Here is a 25,000-nt window from a genome sequence, read left to right on the forward strand (position 1 = left end):
AAATCGCAGTAGGCCGGATGGGATCGGAATTAGGTGCACAAAGCAATCCAGGACTACTTGATTCAATTCAATGTTGGTATGTTATTTTTTGTTCCTGCATCGAAAAAAATATGTGTGTGTAAAAATGTGAGGGCAGATGATTGATTTCCATTCAGTAGCAGCGTTGCAGTGCCGGAATCTGCAATAATATTTATTTTCTTCGGGGGAACCTTTCACCGACATTGATCCGAAACCGATGATGATGGGAACCCCTTTTTAGAATTTATCAAGGAAAAAAAAATGTGGGTCGACAAATAATTAGTTCAGTGGGTTCCAGCCGAACAAAGCCGAGAGACCCGATAGAAGGTAAAAGCCATGTGGGAGAATGATTTTCATATATTTTTTTTTGCTTCCTTGCTCGATTTTGAAAAATTGCAAACACAAAATTTGATCCTTTCTGCAACATGACTTGACAGATTCCTTTTTTCCAGCAGCCTTTGCCATAGCGAGTCCTCCTTCCTCATATCGGGATCGGAATAATTTTGAATAGTGTGATTACCCACACCGTTCGCTCGGGTGCAAAAGTTCCCACACCGATTGGTGAACCACTTTTCCTCCAAGGAGTAGGGAAAGCTACACATATCATTAATTTAAAATTTTCAGTTAATGTTAAAGAAAATTACCGTTTTATTTGATTTCGCCCTTCTGGACAGATTTAAATTTTTCCTGGATGGGAAAATGACTTCGAATTCAAATTAAAGGTAAGACTTTCTTCCAGTGAAAATAACACCTACTTCGATTGAAAGTTATAAGCTCGCTGGTGAAAATGTTCAATTTTAGGTAAATTAGAGCAAGTTCACTGGTGTTGGGAAAGAGTGGTAGAAGCTTTGACACATTTTGAAAATTTTTCCTTGCAAAAATATTTTCTAGATCTTTGGGCGTTAAATTCTTTTTCAACACTGTTTCCATTTCAGCCGTATGTTATAGAAATGGAGCTATTTTTGCATCACAGCATGCGAAACTACAACACGTGTTGTTAAAAAAACTTGAAGGCCTCAGATTTTGACAATGTTTTTGCATGGTAAAGTTTCCAAAATGTGCGACAAGTGTCAAATTTTCTACCACTTTTTCCCAACACGAGTGAACCTGCTCTTAGAGTGGTTCGTTGATAGATATTTAGATTAAAAAAAAACTAGTGTACTCGAAATGGTACCATAATCAGCGATGGCATTCGCTAGCGCAGCTGAATTCTTGAGTTACTCCAGGCGGTCTATGAGGTCACTTTGGTGGCAATCTTAACGAACTTCAATAGGGTGTATTAATGGGACTCCACATAGGCGATTCTGCCAGTGAAAATTTTTGGAATCCCTCTTTCGACAAGGAGAAGAGAAACGATCCGAGGTTGAAATCCCTCGATAATAGAAAATAAGAAATGCTCGAAAGGGCTAAAGAGGTATTCATTCGGGAAAGGAATTTTATCGGATTTTGGCAAAATCCAGGCATTTGATTTAGAAATTGTCGATAAAAAATCCGGGCAATGTCTGGGCAAATTTAGTCAAAACCCAAGAATAACTCAGCACAAATCAAGAAAAAAAATCATTTTTTTTTCATCTTAACTTATAAGCAATTTAAAAAGCGTATTTTAGGCCTTCAAAAAACCTTTCATAGTTATATTTTCTAAAACTTGCTAAAAAAATTTCGTTTTGGACGCATAAATAAAAATTTTTACTACAAAGTTTCTTTTGTTTGTTTTGGAAAATAAAGTGAATTAATCCGTGCAAAATCCGGGCTATTTTTGATGAAATCCGGGCAACCGGGCCGGACTTGACTTTTTTTCAAATTTTGTATTAAATACTCGGGCAAACCCGGATAAAACCGGGTCATCTGGCAACCTTACCAAATAAGTTTAAGAATGACCCAAATTGTCGAAGACGAGAGGCCCGAAGGGAGCAAAAGCGTATTCGATAGTTCAACTGCAGTCCACACGCCTAGAATTGGGTAAAAAGGGTGAAGCTCTGAAGCGGGCAAAGAGGTTTCTGATATTTCAACGAGACATTTGATAGTCCTGAAGAGGATAAAGAGATATTCGAACGCCACGATGTTGGCGAAGATCAAAATGGGCCTAAGATGTTTTAGAACGTTCCAAAGATAGCAAAGAGATTATTGATGCCCTAGTAGGGATAATGAGCTATTCGATAACTTAGATGTTAGAAATGGGCCAAAATGTATTCAAACGCCCTGATGTAGGCAAAGAGGTGTTCGAAAGCCGAGAATTCTATAGCCAAGCAATATGTCAAAGAATTATTGGACCGCTTTGAAGAACGCATCGAGCTGTACGATGCCCTCCCAAAAGATGTATTTAAAAGCTCGAAAAAGAGAGACACTTCCAAAAGAGCATGAATAAATATTTTAGTTTTTTAGAATTTTTATACTCTTATCACAGTTTTTGCAGCTTTAAGACTAAATAAGGTTCAGTAGTACTATACACGCTCCTTTTTTGGTACTTAAAACTAGGTTTGACCGTGGTTCAAAGCATAGTTCGAACTATAAGTTGAGTTCCATTTTTTCTCCTTGCGATGGTTCAAATCGGAGTTCGAACTACAAACTCAAAGCTAATTCCATGTTTGCCATTGTTGCCGAACTATATTTTGAGTGTAACGGACCTGAGGCCAATTCCAACGCAAAGTAGATTTGCAAAAAGTTATTGGCCAGGGTACCGAGAAGCGAACACTGCTACTCATCAGCTTTTCTTTTTTTATCAACTTTGTCAGCAAGAACTCAAGTGGGTCCGGGGCCCAGAAAAGTTCTTGTTGGCAAGTCAATTGAAAAAAAAAAACAGGTGTTGACTGAGTAGCCAAAAAGAGAAATAGAGAGAGAATGAACTTAGTTCTGTTCAGCTACGAATAAGTAAAATGCTTGTCAGAACTTTTTTTGGAATTGCCCAGTCAAACTCAAATTTGAGGGCTGCCACAGAAGTGAGGTTTTGGGTGGATAAAACATATGTAGTTCGATTCTATGAACTAAAGTTGAGTTTCATTTTTCCTTCTTGCGATGGTTTAAAACGCAGTTCGAACTGCAAACTGAAACTAATCCCATCTTTCCTTCGGCGAGGGAGCAAAACTGAGATCGACCTAATGAACTAAAAATTGTACTTTTTTGTATATGTTAAACTGAAAGCACTTAGCGAGTAGCTACGAACAAAGACATGAACAAAGTTCAAAAAAGAGTTCGGCTATCGAACTTAGTTTTGAGTATGCTAGTCAGAATTTAGTTTTGCGGTTGCCCAGTCGAACTCAAAAATGAGGACTGCCACTACAGTGCTGTTTTGAGCCAAAACAACTCAATTTTGAGTTCAACAACGTGTACGAAGTATCAAAATGCCAAACTAATTTAAAAAAAAATAAAAACTCCTGTAGCATAATCGGTAATGTGGTGGTCTAGAAACCCGAAGATTGCGTGTTCAAATCCTGTGCATGTAGTTTTTGACATTTTCCAAATTATAAGTATTTTTTTTCATTTTCTTTAACTTCTCTTCCAATCTAACCTTTCCTGATGAACTCATTTCCAATTAAAAAAAATACTAGGATGTAAGTTAAAGTCTCTAAATAAAATAAAAAATAATAAAATCCAATTTTCTAAATTTTTATGGAATTATAAAAAATTCTAAACATGCAGATTAACTAAAAATCCCAGCAAACTTTTTTGTAGATTTATTCTTATGCTGTTTCGATGCTCGAAATCTACGGATTCTACGGATTATCGAAAAAATCATAGGAATTCCGTGGATAAACGAAAATTCTACCTGCCGACCAAAAAAAAAGGTCATCAAGTTTCATTTTGCCAAAATCAGTACATTTATCGATTTTCGTCAAACCTACGGAAACGGTTTGCAATCTGGCAGCGCTGATCCTACTTCTTATTCGTACCTATCGGGAGAATGCAAGAGAGCGCAAGATTTCGCTCTCGTCGCCTTCAAATCGTTGCCAGCGACAATATTTTCCAGTTCTCTCATTGGAAAATATTACTCAATTCCCATCTGATTTTTAGCCATCTGGATGCACTGCTGGTTGCAGAGAGAAAATGACGATGATTTTCTTACTTGAAGTCCACGCGGGAGCAAAATCCTTTCAAAATTTACAAACATGGTGGACTTTTTATCATATCCGACTTAAACTGACTTCAGATGACATTTTATACGATCTTTTCATAATGCAGTTCGAATTGCGATTCGCAACTCAAGTTCATTTCTGATACAATTTCTCAACGACTCAAGTTCATTTCTGATACAATTTCATGTTTGCTGTTTCAAAGTGCGGACAAAGTCTTAGTTTTTGCTTTGTTAATGTTGTTTCTAAAAACAAATAGATCGTTAAAAAGTATCTTCGTTTTTAGAATGAAATATTATATTTTATTTCAATCATTCGACAATGTACATTAGAAACGTTGATACGTGATAAAAAATACCACCAATTCTTTGTGAATTAGAAGCCCTTCATAAATAAGCAAAAAGTTTAACTAACTGGAGAGCGATAAAAATCATGAGTGCGGAAATTTGATAAAAGGAAACCATTACTACACTGAGAGCAATGCACTTGAACAAATGTTTGAAGAAATCTAACGTTTGTTGAATATTTTGACATGTCTCATTTTTTAGAGTGCTCGATCCGTGCCCGAGAGTAGACGCGTTCGTATCGGTTTCGTCAGTGCTCTTGAAGTGGCTTCGTTCTTTGCATTTTAATTGTTCCAATTCAATCATATTTTCAAATTTATGCTATTAGTTTTGGGTTCTAGATAGCTGAAAATATATCCGAAACAATTTTTTTTGTGGATTTCGAGGAGGTTTGGAAGGAGGTTTTGATGGACTGTTGGCGATATTTAGTGTCACAGAATTGGAATTTGTGCTTTACGCAGGAAATGAGATGTTTTCTGAAAATCTGGGAGGATGGACTTGAATTTTTATGAAGGTTACTGGTTAAGTGAAGTTTAAGTGGAATAGTTTGATCAGATTGGTTTTCAAATGGAAAAAGAAACCAAGCGCTGATAGTGCGGGCGAGCTGTTCGAAATGCGGATCACAGAAGGCTGGGCCCCATTTGCTGGGACGCCCAATTTAAAGATGGCGGAAAGGAGAACTTGGTGAGAGAATTCCATTTAGTTGTCTTTTCTGCACTTTTTTGCGTGCTGCTTTCACCGTGTTCTCGTATATTATTGTTTGTAATTTTGAAACCAGATTGAAGTGTTTTCGGAGCATGATTCAGTATTCCAAAATCATGCTAGTTGTTCCATATATTTCGACTGATCCTTCTTGCTGTTTTAGTATTATTATTTGTATAAAAAAGCAGCATTTTTTCAAAACTTTATCACCAAACACATTGTGCCTCACCTAACAATTCATTATTGATATTTTGGTCAATGTAAAATGTGGTGAACAGAGACCAAATGTTCTCATGCTTAATCAATTACATGTGCTAATCAATTTTTTTTTTTCAGACTAGTATCCTTTTATTAAAAAATAGTGAATAAACAAAATAATCGTTTTCATACAATATTCAAATATATATTTCTATGATTTCTGAACTAATTTTCCTTACGGCCACATATTATATTTTGGGAAGGGAATATTTTTTGTTAAGAGGGAATGCATCTGGGGATAACCTGAAGAAACTATTACAAGCGGAGTGGGTTGCCAACCATTGTAGGTTTCTGAAGGTTGGATGTCTTCTTTCGACGAACCATCGGCCGTGGAAGCCCTAGAATATAATTCGAAGGCCAAGCCACACAGACATAGGCAGGACCTTGCTATCGATGGGGGACCCATACATACATACATACATGTCTCATTTTTTAGAGTGCTATTTAACCCGTTGTCAATTGTCACTACAAGTTGATAACAAATTTGAAAACTGAAAATAGGAGATGTAGAAAAAACGCACTGGAAAAGAATTAAAAATAAATGTATCGAACGCCGAAATTGCAACAGATACACTGAGAGTTTTCAACAAAAGACGAAAAAAAATGTTGTTAAATTTCATAACAAAAGTACGTACTTGCAACCATGAGGAAATTAGAAGTAAAAATCAATAGTGAACGACAAAAAATGGATAATAGTGCCAAAAATTGATGTGGGATATGCCTAACTCATCATAGATACACTGAGAAAACTAACGTGATAAAATGTATGACGAAATTTGTCTTAAATGTTGAAATTATTTGAGATTTCTCCTTTTTTCGAGAGGTACAATCTATACTAATCCCTACCTGAACTTTCAATTTTTTAGCTTTCTCTTTCAGGTAAATGTACCAGTGACAAAGACTGTATGCCCACTTATGTTATTACAAGTATGTAGCTGACCGATTACAACTCAGAAAAAAAGTCAAAATGACAGTTGAACGATACGATCTTAGAAAAAAGTGCCGAAGATGAGAAAACGTTTTCAAAACATCAAAATCGAAACAGATACACTGAGAATTTCAACAGTGAACAAAAAAATCAATCTCATTAAAACCAAAGTACATACTTGCTAGCTTGAGGAAGCGCTGTTGCTGCTGGTGGGAGTTTCGTAACCGTTCCACCTCCATCACCGATTGGTGCAGATGGAAGAGATTGTCCAGCAGGAGCCCACCGTCCTGGTCGGCGGCGGCATCCTCCAGTGACTCTCTCGGGATGATGGTCTCCCCATCGACATCGGCGGACAGTGGGGATAGGGCGGGACACACTGTGGATGGAGTTCAAATAGGGGAGGGTTGTAGGTTTTTTTTTTATTTCGAAAATTTCACTGTCATGCACATTCCATTTTTTGATTGAAAATTGTACAAAAATGGAATGCAATGAATTTGTGCTTCTGAAGAAATGTAATGCACTTGAATGATAAATTTAACATGATTGTAAAAATAAAAAATAACAAAACATATAAACAGAACAGTGCATTTGAATTGATCCAAAATTCAGGCACTAAGTCCCGAAGTTGGAAGTCGTTTTCAGTTCAATTTCCGTTCGGAGGATGATCTAGCCTGAAGCCGGGAAGTCTTAAGGCATTGAAACTTTCTCAAGTTTCTCAGTTTTTTTTTCGTGGCCCATTTTCTCCAAAAGGACACCATCTTGAATGGGCGCAAATTCTGCCGCTAGCGAGTAGCTGAGAATGGTCTTTCCCATCCCGTTTTTTTCCTCCACCTATTTTATGGCGCGCGTGTACTTTTGCTTTCCGGTTCCCTGCCCGGTCGGAATTCGGAGAGGTCATCTCCTCAGCATGAATAAATGATTTCCTCATTTCCTTTGCACAGGATCATCAGTAAACAGATGTAAAGTGATGGGGCAGCAAGCAAGAGAACGACGCAATAGCCATTGGTTTACTCTAACCTACCATCATCGCCATCATCCGGTCGGTCCCAGAGAAGGTGTATTGGTCGGAGAAACAGAACCGGATGGTGCTGATGTTGTGCCGGCAGCCGGCGGCCATACGAACGTAGTGAAAATGGAAAATTTAATGAACTGTGGGAGTTTTCGTGGGGAGCAAGAGACGAGTCACGACGGCCTTGTAGGCCGTATCCCGGAAGTGGACCCCCTGTTTTCAGGCTATGGAACGTGACTGCCGGCAGAAATGTTACCGTTTCTTTACGATAACGGAAGCATCTTCTGCCGGTCGGTCGTTCGTGGCAAAAAAGTTAGGGCCCAGCAGAAGCACCCTGCACAAGCCTTTCCGCAAAAAAGAAGCAAGAAAAACTTGTTTAATTATGTGTTTATGTAAATATGTGTAGCTGCTGAGAAGCAGCAGCAACGCAGTACGTCCTTGTCGGAATCCTGTTCCTGGATTCAGGTATTTTTCGTGCCCTCAGGTCCCTCCTGAGCTGAAGAAGAGCACATGTGGTTTGCTTTTCAAATATTTACATTAACAGCTAAGCAGAAATCCTTTTCGGGGTTCTGGCTTCGCTCGTCCTTTCGTTCAGTTCTTGCATCAATCGGTCCTTGGCCGGTTGGCTGAAAGGATTTCTTGGGTACCGCCGCCAGCAGCCATCAGCCTACAGGTAGCACAGGAAGGTCGCCAGCAGACAATAAGCTCATAACCGCACACCACTTTAGAGCAGCACCTTTCTCAGTTTGTATCGGGGTTATTCTATGATGTTTACTCTGGTTGAAGTCGTTTTAGGCTCTTAAAATTGAAATTGTAATGTTCGTTTATAATTTTAACTTAAGTGTGAAATTCTGTAAAATTCGAATACTAAAAGGCGTGTTACTGTTGTCCAGGATGAAAAGATTAGGCGGGCAACTATTGTCACTTATGAGGAAGTACTACAAAGTTGATACTTATACTTGTTGTTATAAAAAATCAACCAACTTCCACTTAAAGATAACGACTGGCTGGCACATGAATCAATATTTGCTGCCCAAAATACACATGTACTTATTGAGTTGAAATTTAACTTATCAATCACTCGTACACTATTTGATAATAATCGAGGGTTCAACAGGCTGAACTTTGGACATTTCCTGAACTCTATAAGATTATTGAAGTCCAGGCTTAGGGTTAGGTACTTGTTAAGTTTGAAGGATTGCTTGTTATGGTAATTCCGCTTCAAGGAGCGTTTTTTCCCGGGATTTGAACCTCTCATATAAAGTGTTTAGTGTCCCTCGAGGAAAGCATTAATGACATTCCTTAGTTCTATACTCTTCAATTTGCTCGTAGAAACAAGCATTAAATTTATAAAAAAAACGATTGAATTTTTACGAACAAAAGTAAAAGTTTAATTTTTCTTTGAGTTTTCTTGATCTGGATATCCGTTTCCGAACAAACAATATTTTTATTTTAAACTCGAATTAACAGTTAGGAGTTGCGATACATTTGAAAACATTAGAATTTTTTTATTGTTTTTTTTTCGAAAATCAGAACATCATGAAGAAAAAATTTGGATTTTTCGGGACACCACAAATTCTGCTTAAATAGCATAAATAAAGTCGAAATATTGGTTACTGTAAACGCCTGTATTTATGCATAAGGACGAGCAGAATCTTTACTGACCTACAGTTTATAAGTAAAAACATCATTTAAATATCATGAACCGAACATTATTATCAGTTAAACTAGTTTATTACAGATTTGTTCGATATCCTTATAATTTAACTGTCAATTCAAATACAATTTTGTTTTTTTTTTTTTTGAAAATCTGGATTATTTATTACATTTTCAAGACCATTTCTCAAAACTCAGGACAGATTATCAACACTTTAAAAAATCAGGGCAGTCTTTCGAAAATACACACAGGCAATAATTTTATTTTTATAAACTACAAAAAAATTCACTCTAATATATGTTGTGAGCAGGAATGCCAGGTGCTGAGGATAAAAAATCTGGGTAATTTGGAAAAAAAGTCTGTGTCTGTCTGGAAGGAAGATCACAAATTTGACGATGCGTGCATGCAAGCAAGCAAGATTTCTAACATAATCTGGCATTTACGGATCATATCAGATGTATCAATATCGATTTCATCACTCAATTTTGAAAGTCTGTAAAATCTGGACAATCTTATTAAAAATCTGGGCAAAATATGACGAAGGGTCAAAAGTCTGTGTTTTAAAGACAAATCTGGTCACCTGCCAACCCAGGTTGTGAGCCTACTTGGTTGAATAATTCAATCGAAAACACTCACTGAAGAAGATAGCAAGTTGCTATCGAAATAACGGTATCTGAACTTTTCTTTTACCGTGGTTGATTTAACAAAAAATTTGTCTATATTAAAATATAAACCAAAACATGTTTTTCGGCAGTTTGGAAAATGTGTGTGGTTTCAGTGAAAATCTGTGGACAATCAGCGGACAGCAGCGTCTGGGCAAACGTTCAAAAGGAGGGAAAGTTAGAAGAAAAAAAAATACAAAACAAAAATTTCAATCCAGACCGATGTGATACGCCTCCCAAGTTATCAGAATTCCCTTAAAAAGGTTTCATAAAAGCTCTCGTTTCTTCCTGAAGAGAATGCTAATTAACCCTAAATTTATGTTCTTAAAGCTGCTTTGAAGTTCATTTAGGTGGCTGAAGAGAATGCTATTCAGCTTGTAAGAGAATGTCAGAAAACTTCTACGCGCCGAAAAAAATCCGGTTGATAGATTGCTCTGACAACCAGATGACAGATTGATAGGTTGCCGGTCTATCATGGTCTATCTCATTGATTTTAATTACATGTTTTGATTACACTGCTCTCTAGGTTGCAATGAAACTCACCAGCCTCTCGACCAATCCAGCAATAGTGTATTGCCACTGTCATAGTTATTCATTTGAGATGATTGAATTGATTGGTCAATAGATTGTACCTTATTTCGTTTAAAAGACTTTCAGTACATTTTATAAATAATAACAAAAATTCTCATCATCAATTTTTTTTTTTCAAAAAACTTAACATCGATAAGAAAAATTCGAAAAATTCGAAAAATTCTTTAATTCCATTTGTAAATATCAGTACTGATATAAACAAAACGAATACCATGACAAGAAATTGATAGACATTTTTTACATGTCTCTTAAAATTCCCATATAGGTTCATTAAAACACCTAGAAGTATCTTAACGGTGCGTTAGAAAGTGTTAAGCGAACGTTATCGACCATCTTGAAATAAGTTGCATTAAAAGCGCTTAGAAGTTCCGTTAACGAAAATTTTACCTTTCAAATGGCTATGGAATTTGCTGAGTAACTTTTACGTGACTTCAGTCACCTGAAGCTCCCGTAAAAATTTTGTTCAGCCAAATGTGAACTTCGGAATTACATCTTTAAGTAAAAACGCGAATTTTGGTTGCTTGGGTTGTTTCCAACAAAAAAAAAAAAAACCTGCAGGAAGCAGTCAACTTTTGCTGAAAGACAGTAAAGATAACGAATTTTACCGTTTTTTTCAGCTTGTTCTCGTCTCATTTCTAGACGAATGGTTCGAATTTCTCAACACCCTTTATTTATCAAATATGTCTGTTTTTTTTTTCTAAGATTGTAATAAAAAGAAAACGTCTTATGAGCAACAAAATATTTTACTGATTTTCAGGAAAATGATTAAAATGTTCAAAAAGATAACATTCTGTACTCGACCTTAACGTTTTTGGTTAGCAATTCAAATGTCTGAGCCGGATAGCAAAATTTTGTTCAAAAATTAATGGGATAGGGTTACATTTTTTTTGATTTTTAGCCAAAGGCAGTTGTAGGAGACATTTTTTGCTGGAAACCTACGAAAATTAATAACTCATCCCTCGGGATAAATTTATATTCTGAATCTTCATCAGGGAAAAATTTGAGGAAAAGGATATTAAATAAACCAGCAGTTTTTTTATCAAATTTTTTTTATCAATTTTTCAATCAATTTTGATATATTCCTACAATATATTGCATTCAACGAATGCCTAACCGAAATTTTTTTGAAGCAAATTGATATAGCTTCAATTTTCGAATATTATTTGAATAAATAACTCAATTCCAATATTTCTTTTTTAAAAATGTCAAAATATAGTCAACCTTCATAACCAACAAATTTTTAAATCTCATAATACTTTTTTTCACAAATCTAGTATCGTTTGGAATGGCGTGGCGAATAAGTTAAAAATAAACCTACGTCGATCTTGTACGATTATTGTACCCTGTTAGTATTTGTTATTCTGAAAATGGGCTTGTGGACAGAGATGTTAAAATCGCGAGTCTACATACTCGCACTTTGCCCTTCTTTGCAGAACGATTTTATTTCGTTAAACTCAATCTGCAATGATGCTATCTAAAGTTCAACTCGGAAAGCATCAGGAAGTAAGCTTCGGGTAAACTCGGCAGGAGTAAACAGCAATCGGGGGAGAAACATCAGCGAAGCAAACGAACAGTTCAGCGAATTAAAGAAAAAATCGTTTTCGTTCGGCAGCCGAACACATCAATCGGACAACGCATGGGGGCGTGGCTAAAAGTGATAGATACAAGGGAACGGGAAACGAGCGAGAGAAGGGTGCGAGGAATGTTAACTCGGTCCGTCGGGCAACGATCGCTCGTGAGCATTCGTGTACGGTAAGCTTCGTTCTGTTGTTTCATTGGTGTGATTTTATTCCTGCGAGGAGGGGAAAACATCAACTCGGAACTGTTCTCTTCGTTTTGTGTGCAATCACGTCATGATTGGAACGAAGATAAAATCAATCTGCACACAACAAGTTAAACTCGGAAAAAATCAGCCGAATGATTCTTTCCGAGGCGAGTTTAAACACCGCTGCTTGTGGAAAATCTCTTCAAAGCTATACACAGTAAATTTTTGCCTCGATTTCCAGCAAAAAAAAAAATTTGCTGAAAATTTCCTGGAAATCCAAACTTTTGCTGGAAACCAGCAAACATTCTCTGTCTTGCTGATTTTTCCAGCACTTGATCTGTATTGCTGAAAAACCAGCAATCGATCTGTCAAACTCGACTTTTTTTTTTTTTTTTACTATTTATTTTTCGTTGCGAGCGAAAAGTGTTTGTCGTTTAGGCAACGGTAGAGACATCAAATTCTATTTCCTTCCATAGTCCGGCGATGAAGCACTTAAACCAAAGGTAAATTTTTTGAAGTGATTAAGTTTTTCGTTTAAGAAACTTATAATTTTTATTTTTATTACAGATGGAGCATGATGTCCGAGATTTAGCAAAAAGCGGCCAACCCACTGGCAGATATTATTTTATTTTGTTATAAAAATTAAATTAAATGTCGCTCAGCAAAATGAATAAACCTATTTCTATTTATAAATATGACTACCTTGAAGATTTTATGTTGAATTTTGAAAATTAAATTTAATTCAGAATCCAATAACTTCCGGTTGTTTAAAAATAAAATGCTGATTTCCAGCAATTGAGATTGTTGTATTTCCAGCAATTGGGTTTGCTAATCGTTTTCACCAATTAAAATTGCTGGAAATTTTGCTTAAAAACCAGCAGGAAAGAAAACCTGCAAAATTTTGCTGGTTTCCAGCAAATTCAAATTTTTTGTGTAGGAAATTCAGATTTTTTTTATCAATACATTTTTTTTATTCCCACAAAAATTACAGTTTTTTTTTGTTTTCTACGTTTATTGAATTTCATATTAAATTTTCAACGTTTATTTTTGACCAATCGCTTTCACAGAAATGCAGGAATATGAACAAATAAATAAAAATTTGAAAAAAACTTGCTAGTAAAATATACCATCAAATGTTTTTGTTGTTATATTCTTATGCAGTTTTGATATACGTTCCATATACATATAAGAAAAATTGTATAAAAGTTGAAAAAACAGCATTTACCTACCAAAATGGAGGCAATATACATACATAAATTTCATTTCTTTCTTAAGCGACTAAAACTACACAAATTGCGCGTTATTCAACACTTTATTCGTACTGATCAAAAGAATGCAAGAGAGCGCGAGATTTTCCTTTCATAGCCTTCAAATCGTTGCCAGCAACAATATTTCTCTCATTGGTCAATTATTACTCAATTCCTATCTGATTTTTAGGTATCCAGATGCACTCCTGGTTGCGGAGAGAACATGACGATAATTTTCTCACTTGAAGCCCGCGCGAGCAAAATCATTTCAAAATTTACAAACATGGCAGACTTTCTATCCGATTTAAACTGACCTCAGACGACATTTTATACGATCTTTTCAATATGCAGTTGGAATTGCGATTCAAACACCATTGTAAACGGCTTAATTTATCATTTCTGATACGATATCATGTTTGCTGGGATGTCAGTAGACGTCATATACACTATTTGGACAAGACGTTTATCAAGATTATTGTATCAGTACGTATGCTCGCACATACACCCATAGAAGTGGTTGCAAAATTTCAATGCCTATTTAGCAAATTCCTGAGCCGAAAATGCGCTGAAAAGTGTACTGTACCAAAGATTATGTGGTTGGAAAAGCAATGCTGGCTTTTGAATAGTTTCAACGAACAATCGGTAAATAATTGGTGTGAAAGTTCGGTAAACAATTAATCGGTAAAATAACACAGGAGAACAGCATTTTTGGTGTCCTGAGTTCAAATCATTCGTTAGATTTGATCTAAACCCTAGTTTTGGTGTGCCAGTGTGGAAATTTTAAAATTGATCAGTTATTAGTAAAATCGATCTTAGATAACTGAAAGAAAACTCCCTAATCAGACCTTCAGTGTCAATTTGATACTCCTCGCTTAAAACCGCTAAATCTCTCTTTTTTCTCAACCGATTTTTACGAAATTTATATTTTTAGAAACCCCGTGATGTAACTCAAATATGTTTCTCGAACATTATTCACCTACAAAACTTCAGTTTTCCGTCATTCAAAGTCTGTCTGTAGATCAGCTAAGGAATGCTCAAAAAATCCCCTTAGTGTTCAAGAAAGCAGAAGTTGGAAGCAATACGTTGCAGATTAAGATAAATTTTTTTAAATTTTTTTCAAGATCATGACAAAGAAATGAACAAAAGTAGTGTAAAAACCGTACTTTTAAATTGTTCAAGTCACACCAGATAAATTTGAAAAAGAGGATTGAAAAGTTGACGTTATTTGGAACATTTTTGCATTTTTAGATTGTAGACAAAGAAACACTGAGTTTTTGAAGAATTTTCAAAGCTTCAAAGCTTTTTTGAGCATTGCTTAGCTGATATAGACTTTCCGAAGCATGTTTTTCGATTTTTTTTTCTTAGACTTTGAATAAGGGAAAACTGAAGTTTTGTAGGTAAATGATGAAGCAACAGTTTTGCCAAAAGGTGCACAAATATATTTAATGAATTTTCACCTATTTCAAAATTTTTTCTCAAAAATAAGAACTGATAGAAAAAATCTAAATAAATTTTTGGAATCAGCGCCTCAAAATCAGCCAAAATTAACACTTAGATAAGTGTATATTCTTACACCTCGTAAAAACGTGATTTTTTTTGCTCCGTGTAAATTACCGAACTCGTAGTATCTCGTTTAGTGTGTAACCCTACCAGATAAGGTGGTTTAGCTGATTTTCAGTAAACGTTTTTTTTATATTTAATTTTCCTCTAGCATAGCTTTACGCGAAATGTTCCGAGAGAAAAAAAGTTCACCTCAATAAACCGGCCTGTTTTTCCAAAAGGATAGTTAGACCCAACTGGATGCACCCGTCATAATTCGTGCGGCTAATGTGATCAATTTCGGGATCAACCCAAAAATAGGACCCACAATAGTGGGTGTCAGGTCGCATCTGCCTCTGCGGCATCCCAAAAATAAATCACCTTGCCAATGTTCACACAGTTCAAGGATAAGGTAACATAACTCAACAATCAGTAAGAATTCAGCAGCAGCACACCCGGTTCAAATGTTATTCAATAATTAACCCTTATATTGTGAAAGTCTTTCGCATTCACCCGGATCCTTTAGGTTTTAGGGTGGGTATTGATCCATTATCGGATCCTTACGAGCTTCAGTCAGTCAGCCAGTCAGTGATCCCTCTGTCATTCGGTAGGAATATTTCACATCTCCGCATGAAGGATGATGTTCCGTGAAGAAGCAACAAAACACCGAACCATTCAATGCTTGGCGGCACTTACTACACATTTGTTGAGACCGAAATTTCGCTCGAGTGAAAACAGACAGACAAAGCAAAGGATTAAAGCTAAGTCGCTTTTTTTCTCCTTCCTTTGCTTCTGGCTCGTCGAATCCTTTCGGCGGAATTGACACAATACACAATCTTGTAGAAGGGAAAGGATCAATGAACCAATCAGACACGTGTGTGATCCGATTCGAACCGAAAGTATTGAGTCATCTGCAGCTAACCTCTTTTGGCACGGGTTGTTCACGGCTTTTGGCCCTTTCATCCCCTGCTCAAAATCATTCGAGTACCCGTGCCTATCCTTTACCTATGGTTTTGGGATTATCGATTTCGCTGTATGGTTATCCTTTTTCAAAAAAAAAATATATTTTTGGTTTTCGGGAAAAATGCAACCGCGTCCATCTGTTTGTTTTGTTCCTCCTCGGAAATCGGCATCGGACCCTGGTAAATGCGGGCATGTGTGTAATATTTGCCGATTGACCCTTTCCATTTGGGAGTTTTGTTTGAGGGATGCATGTCGGTTGGATTGTTGAAGGTGGAAACTTTTGTTATTTAGGTAACATTGAACGATGATTGCCGAATGAATGTGTCAATCCTGATGCAGGCAGCTGCCCAAATTTGGGTTCCAGGATGCAGATGCAGGGTGGTGATTTGCGTAGAAAAGGGTTTCGATGCTTGATTGCAGAAGTTTATGTACATAGGACCATGACAATTTCCGATTTCCCAACATACTTTGTATGGGAAAATGCAAACATCTGCCCACTATCTAGGGGTCAACATGGACTTGAATTTCGTTGACTGAATGTTTTTTCCTACCAAAATTGAATGACAAACGAAAATGACAAAAATAACAAAATTGAGAAAATCGACAAAAATGGCAAAATTGACCAAAAATGATAAAAATGAAATAATGACAAAAAAAAAAAAAACAAAAATGAACAAAAATGACAAAACTGACAAAAATTATAAAAATGACAGAAATAATAAAAATGACAAAAATGATAAAATGACAAAAATAACAAAAATGACACAAATGAAAAATAAACAAACATGATAAAAATGACAAAAATAAAAAAAAATGACAAAAATTACCAAACTGACAAAAATGACCAAATAGAAAAAAAGATAAATATAACAAGAATGATGAAAAAGTAGCCAAATAACGAAAATTTTAAATTCCTTAATTCCAAAAATTACCAAAATGATATAAACGGCAAAAAATATTTTATTTGTCCGATTTGATTTTTTAGTATTATTTTAGTTTTGTCATTTTTCTCATTTATTTGTTTTCATCTTTATTGTCTTTGTTTTGCGATTATTGTCCTTATTTTTTTTTGAAATGTTTGACTTATTTGTTAGTTTGGCATTATTTTAATTTAAGTATTTTTTTTCATTTGAATTCTAAGTTGAGAATTTTTTTATTTTTGTCATTTTTTTTAGTTTACTTTCCGGTATTTCGATCAATTTTGCCATTTTAGTCCTTATTTAGCATTTTTTTCGTTTCTGTAATTTTTCCGTTTTTTTAATGTTTGTCAGTTTTTTGACATTTTTGTCATTCTTGTCATTTGACAAAAAATGACAAAAATGACAAAAATGACAAAAATGACAAAAATGACAAAAATGACAAAAATGACAAAAATGTCAAAAATGGCAAAAATTACAAAAATTAAAAACTGACAAAAATGATGAAAATACATAACAAAAATGATGAAAAAGACAATAATAACAAAAATGACAACAATGACAAAAATGTGAAAAATGACAAAAATGACAAAAATGATAAAAATGGCAAAAATGATAGAATGACAAAAATGACAAAAATAACGCAAATTACAAAAATGACAAAAAATGACAAAAACGACAATGATGACAAAAATGAAAAAAAAAAAAATGATAAAAAAACCAAAACAAAAATTGAAAAGACAAAAATAACAAAAATGACGAAATTGACAAAAAGGACTAAAAGACAGAAACGACAAAAATGACAAAAATAAAAAAAAAATTGTCGTTTCTGTAATTTTTCCATTTTTTTTTTTAATTTTTGTCAGTTTTTTGACATTTTTGTCATTCTTGTCATTTGACAAAAAATTAACGAAAATGACAAAAATGTAAAAAATAGCAAAAATTACAAAAATGAAAAACTGACGAAAATGATGAAAATAACAAAAATGATGAAAAAGACAAAAATGACAAAAATGACAAAATGATAAAAATGGCAAAAAATGACAGAATGAAAAAAATGACAAAAATAACGAAAATTACAAAAATGACAAAAAATGACAAAAACGACAATGATGACACAAATGGAAAAAAATGACAAAAAAAAACAAAAATAAAAATTGATATGACAAAAATAACAAAAATTACGAAATTGAGAAAAATAAAAAAAATGTCAAAAATGACAAAAAGGACTAACACGACAGAAACGAAAAAAATGACAAAAAATGACAAAAATGACAAAAATGACAAAAATTGACAAAAAGACAAAAATTTAAAAAAAAGAGTCAAAGCAATCGAAAGATTTTTTTTAATTCAACCACGGTAAATGAAAAGTTCAGATACCGGTATTTGGATAGCAACTTACTATCATCTTCAGTGAGCGGTTTCGATTCGAAATGAACTTTTCATTTACCGTGGTTGAATTATAAGAAATCTTTCGATTGCTTTAATTCAGTTGAATCATTCAACCAAGTAGGCTCAGAACACGATAGAGGGAAAAAATGACAAAAATTTAAAAAAAATGACAAAAATGACAAAAATGTAAAAATAAAAAAAATGACAAAAAATGACGAAAACAACACGAGTAGTAAAAAACGAAAGTCGAAGATTTTAAAAATAACCAAAATGACGAAACAAACAAAAATTTCAAAAATTAAGAAAATGACAAAAATTGGAAAAATGTTGGTTTTCTGTCCTTTTTTTTTGTAATTCCAGTTTTGTCGTTTTTGTTCTCGTTTGTTATTTTTGCCATTTTCTAATTGTTTTCATTGTTGTCATTTTTCCCGTTTTTGTCATTACAGTCATTTAAGTCTTCAATTGTCAGATTTTTAATTTTTTCATTTTAATTTTTTTTCATTTTTGTAATTGTCTCGTTATTTTTGTTCTTTTTGTCATTTTTTGCATTATTGTTCTTAATTGTCAACAATTTGTCAATTTTTATAGTTTGTGTCATCTTTCGTTAATTTTGTCCTTTCTTTCATTCTTGGAATTTTTGCCATTGGCTTATGATATAGCTCAGTTGGCAAGTCTGTTGTCTCCTGAGCCGATGTCCGCGAGTTCGAGCCCAAGAGTAAACATCGAACACAGTTATACCGGATAAGTTTTTCAATGACTGTCCGCCAACTGCAACGTTGATAAAGTCGCAAATGCCATAAAGATGGTAAAACGACTATAATCGAAATAAAAAAAGTGCTTAGTTGTCGCTTTTGTCATTCTGTTTTTTACTTGTTTTTTTTGTCATTTTAATCCTTATTTATTTAATGATTTATGATTTGTGTCATTTTTAGTTATTTTAACAATTTTAACATTTTCATCCTTTTTTTGGTGTTCTTGTCGTTCATGTAATTTTTGTCATGTTTTTTTTATAATTTTTTTTTTCAGTTTTGACATTTTTGTCAATTTATTATTTTTGGTTTTTTTTTCATTCTGGTCATATCTATAATTTTTGTCATTTTTACAATTGTTTCATTACTTTCGTTAATTTGAAATTTTTTTCTCATTCTGGGCATTTTTGATGAAATTTTTTCATTTTGTTCACAGATCGTTGTAGTTTATCATTTAAATTAAACTTTTATTCCATGTTTTTTAGTTTTTAAATTTTTTTTAGGTGACACCACTTTGGAAAACGATTGTACCATCTTGGTGAAAATTTAAATTTAAGAAGCCGTATAAACATTCTTGAAAGAAAAATTGTGGTGAGGCCGGACAACATTTTTTTAGCAACATTTTAAAACATACTTGTTTTCAAGAACTTTATAAAGAGTTTTCAAAACGTATCATTCAAAAGAGTAAGAGGAGTTTTTATGAGTTTTATAAAGAGTAAAAATTTTTGGAATAGTTTTTAAAAGCATGCGAAATATTGCAAAAGTGCACTGAAATTCTTTTTTAAACAATAAAAATTGAAGTAAAAACAGCCTCAATAGAAAGAAATCATACTCAAGTCTCTTTTCAAAGGACTGCAGAAGTCCACTGAGATTTTTCTGTAGAAATCAATTTTAACTAAAAAAGTATTGTAAGGAGTTTTTTTGAAGTTTTATAGTTGGAGTTTAATAGAGTTTTATAAAGAGTTTCTTTGAATTTTTTTGAAGTCACATACTGGAATTATGCAAAAAGTTTTGGGGGGAAATAAGTGTTTAAAATTCTAATCATAAGTTTCGTTAAAAAAATTTACTTGTTTGAGTTTTGTGAGTTTTGATAAGATTGCCAGATTGTTCGGTTTTACTCGGATTTGACCGGATATTTAATACAAAACTTAGGAACAATCCGGCCAAGCCCGGTTTCCCTGATTTAAATGAAAATACTCCGGAATTTGGCCGGATTCATTCGCTTTATTCGCCAAATCACACCAAAAAAAAATCAAATTTTGATGTTATTTTTTCAATATTGATGCCTCCAAAACGAAATATAATAAAAATAATCATGAAGGGTTTTTTGAAAATTTAAAATACGAATTAAAATCTGTGGATGAGTTTTGATGAAAAAAAAAAGTTTTTTTTTCAACTTTTTTTTCTTATTTTTTTCCTGGGTAATTCCTGGATTTTGATAAAATTCTCCCGGATATTTCCCGGATTTATGATCGTCAATTTTAAAATCTTGCCAGGTTTTTATATAAAATTGTCCGAATTTCCCTGCTGGAATACGTGCTCTGGCACCCTTAGTTTAAGAATACTTTTACTAAGTGTTTTATCAAAAATGGTAAAAACAAAGGTTTTGTAAGAGTTTTTTTTACAGTTTTTAGTGCATTCATGAAGAGATATTTCATCAAAACACATATGACTATATCAGACTTTTTATCTAGTTTTGACTCAAGTGAAATAGACTAAAAACTTTTATTTCCTCAAACTCTCTTCTAAGATGTGTTTTCAAATTTCAAAAAGCATAACTAATCGCTCGATTTGATGAACTCGTTTCTGTTTGTTACCCTTTAAAGGGTTTCCCCTTTCAAGTATTGACGGTAAAACATTGCACTCTTTTTAGTCAAATTTTTTCCTCAACTCAAATCTCTGACATCCGATTAACCAAAAATAGAAGAGGAAAAGAATTCTAACGAGGAAGCAAGTTTGTGTCTATTATCTTGTCTTGTATTTTTGAAAAATAGGGTTTTTTGTCATTCGCTTTTCAAAAAATTGAATAGGAAGTAAAATTCAGAAGCTGCGAAATAATGGGGCGCCTTATTCTTAAGATTCCAGTCGAGCGCGCGAATCAAAAACAACAATTCTTCTAAAAAAAGGAAACGGAAGAGGTCGCTAACGGTTTCCATCTCTCTAGGAAAAGGGTCAACCAACCAATTTCATCTATGATTTTCATTTCTCACGAAAATCTTTCTAGGATGATGTTGATGCCGGGTTTTTTTTGTGTGGTGTCTTCTAGTTATCTATCTGTTCCGGAATTCTGGAATTCTGCTGACCATCCTCAGGGAGAAGCCAAACCGCCATAAAACCGGGAAGTGACGAGTAGCGCGGAATTGGTAAAAGGACATCTTTTTCTGTGTGATGTTCATCTTTGTTGTCTCTCATAGACCAGTAGTTTTTCCGGAATGTGATTTATTTATTTAGCGACTCGCAAGAAACAAGAAGCGCAGCGGGTAAGAAAGGGCAGAAAGGATTAGAAAAAGGACACCACACACCGCGCAACGCGGAAAAAGACGATCGCGGATGCGCACAAGAGTCCTATTTTTCCTATCTCTTCGGAGGGGAAAGGGATACGCGAGACGAAACCGGTAGGAGCACAGGAGTTTCCCCTTTCGCTTTCCATCAAACTAGGAAAAGAAATCACGTGAAAAAAAACACCTAAAGCAAGCATGGTCAAACAGGAAGAAATGTCACCATAATTTATTGCTTTTCGCTTGATTTGCATCGGGACTCTCCGTATGGGTTCTCTGCTTGTCCATTCAATTGTGTGTCCTTCTTGTTTGGTGATGGTCAGTTTTAATGATGATTTAACAGGAAAAATACGTGAGATGGGGACCAAAAATTAAGGGTTTTTGCGCGCATATTTTTCCCTTGAGGTTGAAGACTGAATGAATGAATGAATGTGAAGTCGTCGAAAAGAAAGGCCGCGCTCGCGTAATTGATTCATCTGTCATTGCGAGAAAACTAGTTTTTTTTTTTTTTTTTTATTATTTTCACATTTTTTATTATTTTTTTGGATTACGACCCGGTCTTCTCTTTTGTCCAGGGCAGCTGGCCTGGTTAAGAAACGGCAGCGTTGTCCTCGTCTTGGCTTTGATGAGCTTGACTCGGATTTAATTGAGACAAGCGTGAAAAAGAGGACGGCTCTCCATTTCCGTTCAACGAAGATGGCAAGCAACGAGAGAGACATTGTTGTGGAGTTTGATTTCTTTCGAAAACGAGTGACAGCGAAATGCGCTTCTGTGACGAATTGGGCCTGATTTGATTCCCAAGTTCGGGTTGTCCGTCTCCAAGACTTCTTAAGGATTGGACAGATCAAAATGCCGGAATGCAGATGACATGTCTCATCCGAAAAATTTCGTTCAATGTTTCACTTTTTTTTAAACAGTTTTGAAAAGAAATTAGAAACTGTAGAATTTTTCAAATGTTTAAAATTATAATTGGTCATATAAGCTTGGTTTAGTAACATTCAGAAGTTGTCGAAAGACATTTCGACTCCACTTTTATGACTAAATATGCCATAATACGAACAGGATCGCATAGTTTATTTTGCTTGGTCCTTAGAGCCGGATTCATGACCAGGGTGATTAGTACTATTTTTTCTGTAAAGAGTTCTTTAAGAGCTGAAGCTTTATGAAGCTTGAATCATTTGATTTTTTATTTTTAGTCTACCATCTTGTGGCATTCGTGTCTAAGAATCATTTTATGAATTGTAAATGGGATACTAAAAAAGTCTTCATTCTTTGGACAATTTTGGGGGTTTTCTTAAGCCCTAACGAAAGTTTTTTGAATTCGTTCGGGGGTTAAAGAACTTCACAGGAGCTACCACATAAAAGCAGTTTCTGATTGCCAATAATTGAACATGAGACGGGAAAAATTGTCATAGAAGTCAGAACCATGCTCTACGTCAGTACAGACGTTGAAAAAACCATGTTATAGAAAAAGTTGCATGAAGCCACAAAATTAGGCTGAAGCTTGAAAATACTTTCGCTTTTTTTTTCAAAACATTAATGTTCTGCGTATTTTCTAAATTTAGTTTAAGTATCTTTGCATTCTTGCCATATTCACAATTTCAAACGATACTAAATCAAAAGGCAGTTATATCAAATCCGATAATAACTTAAAAAAGTGAAGCCCAAACAAATTTTATTGCCCCAAAAGATATCGCCGGAAATCGGGAGGCCTTTGGTGGGTAGAACGGTCTGTGAACTCTATAAAATTTATCCATTTCGGTAATCTCGGCGGGAATCCATCGAAGGATGAAAAAAAAAATGACGAAAACGACCAAAACCGGATCCCCAAACACACGCACGAGATCGACAAATTTCGACGGACAAACGATGACGACCAGCAGCAGCAGCTAAGGACGAGGACAACGGCAACAACAAGGATGATACGCTCCGTCAAACCCTTTTATTTTTATTTCCTCATATAAAAATAAATAAATACATTCGAGAGAGAGTGTGTGGCTGAGGCAGCAAACGAGGTTCACTTTCTTCCTGCTGCTTTTGCTGATGTTGATTTTATTTTCATTTCTTGGTTTGGAATTTTTTCCGCTAAGAATGGAATGGATTTGAAAGATTGCGAGTCGAATGAAAAAAATCTGTCCTACCGAGACCTGAACTATTGAATTTCTCCTCTGACGGCGTTTTCCGGTGGAATCTTTAATCCACTTTTGTAGAGGAATTTCCCCGTTCGCTCCAAAAGTACAGTATTGTATGAAAAATTGATTGGGAAAAGCATCATTGGACAAATTGAGATTAAAAATTCATATTGGTTGGTCCTTCGAGCCGGATTCACAACCAATTTGTCCAGTACTGTCTTCCAACCGAAACGGGATTAGACAACGTGGAAAGGTTTCTTCCTGACCGCTCATTATCTTGTTCTGCGTATCTCTGCGCATCCGCGCAAAACAAAAAGGCAACAACAAGCATCAGAACAGTGTACGGTAAGTTGTTTGATCGTTTTAGCGAGCCTTCCTTCTAGAAAAAAGGGGAAAGTTTCTCGCGCTCGCTTACTTCTAATATTTTCACCGCGCGCACAGCCGATTGCGGAAAATAAGGGTGCGTAACGCCGGAGAAGATTAAACCACACAGTTCCCTGTCTATTGGCTTTTTTTTTTTAATTCAAAGATGCCCACGAAGGACGCGGAAGAGACGCCGATTTATAATTACAACTCGTCGCATGTAATAATTCCACATAATAAACACACGAGAATGAGAGCGAAGAAGGTCCCGAGGGATTTCGGAGGAAGGGGTTCGAAAGTTTTGGAAGCTTGTTTTTATTTTTATTGTCCTGAACCATCATATTCCGCCACTGATGTTGGTCTGTTGGTTGTCATCGTCCTTCTTGTTCTTTTTTTCTTATAAAAAAGTTGCTCGCGGAACGGTTGCTTGAAACTTGACGGGCGTACATTTGGCGATCCTGCCATCGCGTTGTTTTATTGTGAAGGATTTTGGGGTGAAATAAGATCGGTTGATGGACTCAGCGCGTTCGATGAACCGGGATGGTCAGTTTTCGGGTTTAAGATTATCTCTTCTAGGCGAATTCGGTTGTATCCTTTGACAAGTCTATTGCGATCTACTCCGAACCCGAAAGTAGGTCGGGTTCCAGCAGATTCCATCAATCATTCTAGAACTGTCCCCGCGGGGTATCAAGTTTGTTCTTCTTTCGAAAGAATAGCCGCGAGGTTCAATTATTCATAGTCCTCGGGATTTTGCCCTTAAAATAAATAGAACAGGACACTGATGGCAAAACACAGGTAATGAGTACTGAGGGAAGAAAAATAAGGAGAATGCCGGGGAAAATGCGTCTTAGCGAAAAATGAAGCGGAAACGGTCGACCAAAGAAAAGACGGAACAAAACTCAAGAAGAGGGTCCCGGCCGACTTGCGTGTGTCTCGTGAGGTGTCGGTTGAAGTGGTGCTTCGGCCCCGAGAGTGCCGCAGCCACTTTATGGTTCACACTAACCTGTGCTGGAGGTGCTGTAGCCCCGGCTGTGGTAGGTCGTCTGAGGTATGTGCGTGCCACTCAGGAGTCCGTGCAGGAGAGGTCGATGTTGCTGCGATTGCGATTGATTGAGACTACTGGTGAGCAGGCTGGCCCCATTGCTGCTGCCATTGGACGACTGATGCTGCTGGTGGTGATGGTGGTGGTGGTGCTGGTG

The 25,000-nt window shown here is 35.4% G+C and overlaps 1 pseudogene; it reads left to right on the top strand.

The window, feature by feature from the left end:
* The window catches only part of LOC129752040 (uncharacterized), an 84,852-nt pseudogene that overhangs the window by 51,794 nt on the left and 8,058 nt on the right, over positions 1–25,000 (top strand).

Source organism: Uranotaenia lowii, chromosome 3 (genome assembly GCF_029784155.1).
Source record: "Uranotaenia lowii strain MFRU-FL chromosome 3, ASM2978415v1, whole genome shotgun sequence".
Lineage (NCBI taxonomy): Eukaryota > Metazoa > Arthropoda > Insecta > Diptera > Culicidae > Uranotaenia > Uranotaenia lowii.